Genomic DNA, 8,187 nt, shown 5'->3' with positions numbered 1-8,187 from the left:
TCAGCCCATGTCTCAGCCCATCTCTGCCCATGTCTCAGCCCATCTCTGCCCATGTCTCAGCCCATCTCAGCCCATGTCTCAGCCCATCTCTGCCCATGTCTCAGCCCATCTCTGCCCATGTCTCAGCCCATCTCTGCCCATGCCTCAGCCCATCTTTGCCCATGTCTCAGCCCATCTCTGCCCATGTCTCAGCCCATCTCTGCCCATGTCTCAGCCTATCTCTGCCCATGTTTCAGCCCATCTCTGCCCATGTCTCAGCCCATCTCTGCCCATGTCTCAGCCCATCTCTGTTGCTAAAACTTTCATCCATGCTTTTGTCACTTCCAGACTTGACTATTCCAATGCTCTCCTGGCTAGCCTCCCATCTTTCACCCTTTGTAATCTTGAGCTTATCCAAAATTCTGATACCCATATCCTAACTCGCACCAAGTCCCGTTCACCCATCTTGCTTGCTGACCTACATTGGCTCCCAGTCCAGCTGCGTTTCGATTTTAAAATTCTCATCCTTATGTTCAAATCCCTGCATGGCATTGCCCCTCCCTATCTGTGTGACCTCCTCTAGCCCTGCAACTCTCTGAGATCTCTACGTTCCTCCAATTCTGGCCTCTTGTACATCCCCGATTTCTTTTGCCCCTCCATTGGCAGTCGTGCCTTCAGCTGCCTAGGCCCTAAGCTCTGAAATTTCCTCCCTAAACCTCTTTGCCTCTCCACCTCTCTCTCCTCCTTTAAGACACTCTTTAAAACCTACCTCTTTGACCAAGCTATTGGTCTCCTGCCCTAATATTGCCTTATATGGCTCAGTGTAAATTTTGTTTGATAACACTCCTGTGAAGCGCCTTGGCATGTTTTACTACATTTAAGGTGTTATATAAATGTTGAATAACCATTAGGAGCAGGATTCTGATTTTCTCTCCCCTAGCCCAGGAGCACTGAAGCCAATTATAGTGCCTTTACTGCTAGACTGGCTAAGATCAGCTAACTCAGTACAGTTGAGGGATTGTACATGGGACTTTCCTGATCTGTGTAGCTCACCATATCCAGCTGTTCCTTTTATCCACTGAGATACCGGGGATAGCTATATGTTACATTTTTACTCCCAGCGCTTGACGGGTCGGGGCTTTCAAGAATGGGCTACATTCTTAAAGCATTTGCTTTGTCGTCCCAAACTATTGCTGCCTTTTGTATTTCTGTAACTATTTGTATTTGCCACACTGATTTGCTACAGATTTATGGGCTTTGTAACAATGCAATTTTTTGCTGCAAAACTATATCCTGCTGGGTGGGATTGTGCAAATTGTACTGAGATTTGAGATTTTGTAACATTTCCGTACTTCAAAAAATGATTATCCTACTGTTACTTTATGCTGCATTATTTTTCTCATCCCCTGTGAGTTTGGAGATTCTTTGAGCGAGCAGTGGGTGATCGGCTTTTATTCATTGATTATTCCCCGATTCTGCTGCTCGTAAGTTGTGCCACTTTGTGTTAGACCACACTTCTTTTCAGTACGTGGTGTGGGTTCATTTCCATCTGTTTTCAAATTCACATATGGCAGAAAAAGTTCCAGTGCTCTGCAATAGATTTTTAATAACGTGATAGGAACACAAACACGTCATTCACGCCATTTACACAGAATTTAAATGTGTCAGTTTGCTAAATACTGGATTCTAAAGAGAGTACTGTAAACGTTACTGAGAATATTAGGAACATTTCTAATTGATACATCCAGAAAAAAAACTGTTAACTTTATATTTATTTATAGAAATTCTGATTCTGTTATATTTATGATTATGATTATGGTGAAAAAATAATACTAGAAGAGTTAAAGTAGAATCCTACCTTGTTACAATTACATTCCTATAATAAAATCCTCTACTAAACATTCTCAATGATGTGGAGAAAATGCAACTTGTAATTATGTTTTGTTTTCACTGGTAGGGGGAAGCCATTGCTTCTTTTTCATGAAATGGATTCTGGGAAAGAAGATATCATCAAAGCCAGTTTGTGCTCTGTAGCTGGTGTGTAAAAGTATTTGCCTTGTTCAAAGTGGAAGACACTTGGTTCTTAGAAGAATTGTATTATAAATGAGGTGGAGCATGCTGTATGTGTATTCATGGATGTTGCAATGTTGCAGCAATCATGTTGTTCAAATGTATTCAGCTTTAAATTAATCTCAAGTGCTAGTGGAGTAAAGCATGAAATAAAGTAAACACACCTGCATTCTGGTTATTTTATAATTATACAACATATATAATAGATCTGACTTATTGGGCCCTAGAGCAGGAATAGCCAAACTATGGTTCTTGGGCCATCTGCAACCTATGAGCCCTGGTAATTTGACCCATGAAGCTCAGGCAGTTCTGTCCTATTTGAAGTAGACTTTGTTTTGGGATGCTCCGTGTGTGCAGTGTGGGTAGAGCCCACCGGAAATATGCACTGCCAGAAAGATGACCTTTTTGCCCTAATTTCCTGTTGAGGCTTATTAGTGAAATGGGGGCCTGCACTGGGTGAACATGGTGAACGATTGAGCCCACACCGAAAAGGCGGAAGAAATCCAGGCACCTCTGCGGCCTCAAAGACAATAGCTCAGTTAAAGGGGCAGGCACATTAGAAGCCCCATGAGAGAACTGGTTGCTGACATTGTGTGGAGACAATTTTCTTGGAATTTATTCGAAATTGGAATCAGATAGAATATTATTTCAGCCATGTCTGCATGTTTAAAATAGGTTTTAAGAAACACAGGCCTCATATTTGGAGTATTAGTAATTTTTGTCCAATTAAGGCTAAATGTAAAATAGCACTGCCAGCAGAGAGAAAGCATGCAGTGCGTCCACTACCACTACTTTGGATGTGGTTTCAACACTGTGATAATCAAATGCGTGTTAGAGAGTTTAAAACAATTATTAGGGGTGGTGAACCCATGAACTTTAGTCAGTCAGTTGTCTTCTGATATTTTATGAATGCATCACCATCACTATAAGTCAAATCTGAACCAAGTTTTATAACTCCCATTGGACCAATTGCAATGTTGTTAGCCACTCACAAAATGTCTGTCCCATTTATAGGACTGCTCCCTCTGAACGAAAACAGGAAGAATGAAAGCTGTGAACACAAAACAGGAGCAGATTAAGAAAACCATGTGCTTGTAAAATGCTGCACCGGTAAGGCTGAATTATTTGACTTTACCTGAGGGACAGTGTTTCAAGAGGTTTAGGCCAACTAGGGAAATGACAGAGATGTGTTGAGTGCGTCACTTACTCCAGCTGCTTTGCCTGTTGCTGTGAATGCAACAGGAGGAATTTTTTTTATTGTTGTTTCGATACTGGGACTTTACAAATACCAGCAGTGGATTACTGTGTTACTGGTTAAGGCACCATTTTTGCCTGCATTTCAGAGCTGACAGACACACCATTCCTGAAGACTGGAAGATTCATTCATTTCTCTAAAGTTACAGAAACAGTTGCCACACAGCCAAATGTTTTAGACTCTCCGAGATTGCTGGGTATGGATCGTGGATGACATTGATCAAGCCGATGGTGTAAATCTACTGCGACTGATTCAATTTTTCTCAACAGGTGACATGCAATACCTAGAAAATTATCCTCTAGTGACTGCAAAATAACCAGGGCAGCATTTGTAAAGTCCCAATATTAAAACAACAACAAAAAAATTCCTCCTGTTGCATTCCAGTAGCAGACTCTCCAGTTCCTACACATCATGTGTTGGGCCTCCTGCCAGCCAACTCAGTCCATTGAGTGCCAGGGTAATATTGATCAAACTCCGATTGGGTGAGCTGAAGTGGATAAAATGATTACCACATCTTAGAAAATGGGAAGAAAGAAGAAAAAGCTTGCACACTGTGACAGCATTTGTCTTTGGACACCGTCATTACCATTAACGACGGACATGACAATCAGCATTACACCCAGACTAAAGTGTTTCAATGTGTGGTTGACCTTTGTGGGTTGACTTGTCTCTCTCACTTCACTAAAGTATCTTTCATTAGTCTTAAAACAACGCATTCTTAAGTCCTCAGCATCAAAGCTGTACTAGAGGAAATGATCATTGACACTAAGATAAAATTAAAGTAAGTTAAATGGTAATGATGGTTATTGCTATGCTTATATTTGTAATATTGAATAGGTAACATAAATTCACAAGTAAAATTTAACTTTAATAAGGCATTGATAGTGGTAAGAAGGTGCACGAAGAAAATGGCCTAACTTGTGTCAAGGGTGTTTTTAAGAAAATTGAACAGAAAATAGTTATTGTTTACTGGAAAATATTATCAAAAGTCCACAAAAGTGTAATAGAAATTAATTTTTCTAAATGTATCATCTATCAGTTATTGTAAAACTGAAAGTAAGATACTATTTTCTTTGACTGTAAAATTTCCAAATGCATCATAATGAAATTAAAACAAGCCGATTCTTTTATCTCAACACACAGTTCAATTCATGTCCCTGCCACAGAAGTAAAAGGACAGCACGAGTGTGCTAACTCATGAGATCCTCTTCATTCTGATTCTGCAAGGCCTAAAACGGTATGCTGATACAAGAAAAAGGATCTTTCCAAGCTCATTAGAATCCTTTACAGTTTGAATGTTATGCACTATGCTCTTCCTTACCAAAACAGTAGCCCAATATCACTTTCTACTCCTTAGTACAGCCTGTTAATAGTATGATTGTAACAATTTAAAAATAGTTTCCTTCATTTAATAGAGAAACTTATATACCCCCATACATCAAAATAATATATCACAAACAATTGCAAGGTAGTAACTGAGCCAATAAGTACCAAGAAATTTTACTGGATTTGTATCCATACTGGTTTGCTTAATCAAATGGGCTTTTTCTTTCCCCTCTACTTTTGTATGATCAAATGTTCGTAGGTTTGTTTACTAAAACTGGCTTTTGTGGGAATATGTCAGATTTAAAACGGTCTTATGACAGTATTACACCAGATACCTGCAGGGTGTATACGACTGGCACACAATTGCTCTATCTGTGTTGCAGTTGATTTACGCTTTGGCTCTTTTTTCAGTAATTCAGGAGATCCCCAAGGATCTGTCCTTTTTCCCATTCTGTTCCTTCTTCATATCAGTGACCTCTTTCTCTCATTATCTACCCTAACCACTCTCTTGCTGATGATTCCAATCTGCATTTATCAACTTCCTTCAGGTTGCACACCTTCAATTCTCACTACCCCCTCTCCTTTTACAGTGCAGTAATTGAATCACTGTATCATGATCTCCTCCATCTCTTTTAATCGGGACATAGAAATCTTGGTTCTTTATCCAAAGATAAGGAATGAGAAGTTTTTACAGTACATTGCTCTTAACTTAAACTCATTTAATTCAAATTCTAATACTTTGAATTTTTTTAGCACCATGTTCCCACTTGTGTTATTTACATTGCTTAAGTTGAATTATGGATGATTCACTTTTTTAGCGCAGAATGGCTTAGAATTATCAGAAGTAGACGGTATTTATAAAACTGTGAGGAGGTACTAAAACCCCAATTTTACGAGAATGGCAAAAACAGTGTGGATTAAACTGAGACAGTGCTTGGGGAAGGAAATGGAATCTATGGTAAAGGTAAGGAGTTTGCGGTGGGGGCTGAGAACGATTGCTTCGGTCTTCCCATTGTTTAGCTGCAGAAATTGTGGCTGATCTAAAACTGGATGTTGGACAAGCAGTCTGACAACACAGAGACATTGGAGGTATTGAGAGAGGTGGTGGAGATGTAGAGCTGGGTGTCGTTAATGTACATATCGCTAAAGGACATCATATAGATGAGGAAGAGGAGGGCTCTTGGGGGAACTCTGGAGGTGACAGTGCAGAGGTGGGAAGAGAAGCCATTGCTGGAGAGGCTCTGGCTATGATTGGATAGATAAGAGTGGAACCAAGCAAGGGCAGTCCCATTAAGCTGGACAATGGAGGAGAGCATGTAGCAAAGGCAGTATGGTTTTAATGGGGGATTTTAACTTTCATATTAATTGGGACAAGCAGAAAGGTAACAAATTTCTTGAGTGCGTTCAGGACAATTTTCTGAAACAATGTGTCCTAGAACAAACAAGGGGGCAGGCTATATTAGATGTAATAATGAGTAATGAGCCAAATTGAGTTAACAGCCTAACGGTGCGTGAACATTTATCCAATAACGATCATAATATGATCAAGTTCAACGTTGTGTTTGAAAGGCAGAAACCCGTATCTGCTACTAAGATTTTAAGTTTAGGTAAGGCCGATTTCAATGGGATGAGACAGAGACTGTCCACAGTAAACTGGGCAAATCTGTTAATGGGTAAAATAACAGAAGATCATTGGGAGGTGTTCAAAAAAGAATTTAACGTGATACAGAAACAGTTTATACCCCTAAGTAGCATGAGCTCTACTTGCCAAAAAAAAAGCCATGGATGACAAAAGAGGTAAGGAACAACGTAAAACTAAAAGAAAAAGCATAAAATTGTGCAAAAAGTAGCACAGATCCTGATGACTGGGAGAGATACAAAGAACAGCAAAGGGTGACAAAACAGATAGTAAGAGCTACAAAAAGGGAATATGAAAAGAAACTTACAAGGGATATCAAAATCAACACAAACATTTTTTACAATTATATTAGGAAAAAGAGGATGGTCAAGAGCAATGTGAGCCCTTAAAAACTGAAAATGGTGATATTGTAAATGAAAATAAGGAAATGGCGGAAATGTTAAATAATTACTTTGCGTCAGTATTTACAGTAGACGAAGAGGATAGCATGCCGGACACCCCAAGGAAACTAATTTTGAATCAGGGACGGAGACTCACCATAATTAACATGAACAAATTAACGGTAATGAAGAGAATAATGGCACTAAAGAGTGACAAATCCCCAGGACCAGATGGTTTCCATCCAAGGATTTTAAAGGAAGTAAGTGAGAACATTGCAGATGTCCTAACTATAATCTTCCAAAGTTCTCTTGATTCAGGAAATGTTCCTTTAGAATGGAAAATTGCACATGTCACTCCACTATTTAAGAAAGGTGAGAGAGGGAAACCAGGGAATTATAGACCAGTTAGCCTAACATCTGTTGTTGGGAAATTACTAGAGTCTATGGGCATAATTTTAGCACCCGCTATCGGGTGCGTTCCTGGCGGGTGGGCTCCGAAAATCGGAGAATCCCGGAGTGGGTCGGGAGCCCGACTCCAACCCGCCCACTTCCGGGTTCCCCACCGACGCGCCGGCGTGCGCGCGCAGCCCCCGCTGGTGGGAATCCCGCAGGCAATTAAAGCCAGCGGGATTCCATTTGAGTGCATTTACTTAGCTATTTCAGGTCATTAACTGACCTGATTAAGGGATTATGTGAGGAGGGGTGGGATTTTATAGAAAACTGGGACTGTTTCCCATACTGGGGGAAACACTCCCAGTTCAAATGGACCTGTTGCAGCTGTCAGCCTGTGGCAGCTGCAAAGGTCCATTTGACAGGTGGTGGGGGGAGACCCTCACTCATTGCAGGAGGCCACTCTGTCACTTGGGACAAAGTTTGGCCTCCACCACCCTCCTCCTGACAATCAAAGTCACCAACTTGCACACTTACCCCGGGGTCCAGAGACATGTACCTACCTTGCGGACCCCCTCAGATGTACATCTTCCAGATGGGGGCCGCCATAGCTGCAGTCATGACCTCCTCGGTGGGCGAACAGCATCACCAGCCTCACCAGCCTCGCCATCCACGCCGTCCACCTCTGACACGTGGAGCTCCACAACAGAGTGCTGTGACACATCCACCTGTACAGCAGGAGGGAGGGCTACCGCAGAGAGATGCATCGAGAGGGCACTACCCTCGCCACAGGGTCCACAGATCGAGGCTCAGCTTCCTGGACCTCTCTGAGCAGCAGTGCACACGGAGGCTCAGAGTCACTCGACATGTAATCGTGGACATGTGCAGCCTCCTTCATGCCAAGCTGCTCCTGGCTGGCCCGAGCACCATCTTCTTACCTGTCGCTGTCAAAGTCACCACTGCCCTCAACAACTTCTCCTCCGCATCCTTCCAGGGTGCCACCGGGGACATCGCCGACGTCTCTCAGCCGTCTGCACAAAAGAGCCTTGCAAATACACCCACACCCACTCTGCAGTGACACAACGGGTGTCATCAGTTGTGGGTCTTCATAGTGATCCTCAGGAAAGGGCATTATTGCACAAACCAGA

The sequence above is a fragment of the Heptranchias perlo genome, chromosome 1 (genome assembly GCF_035084215.1).
Source record: "Heptranchias perlo isolate sHepPer1 chromosome 1, sHepPer1.hap1, whole genome shotgun sequence".
Lineage (NCBI taxonomy): Eukaryota > Metazoa > Chordata > Chondrichthyes > Hexanchiformes > Hexanchidae > Heptranchias > Heptranchias perlo.
Note: the sequence above shows the minus strand (reverse complement) of the source record.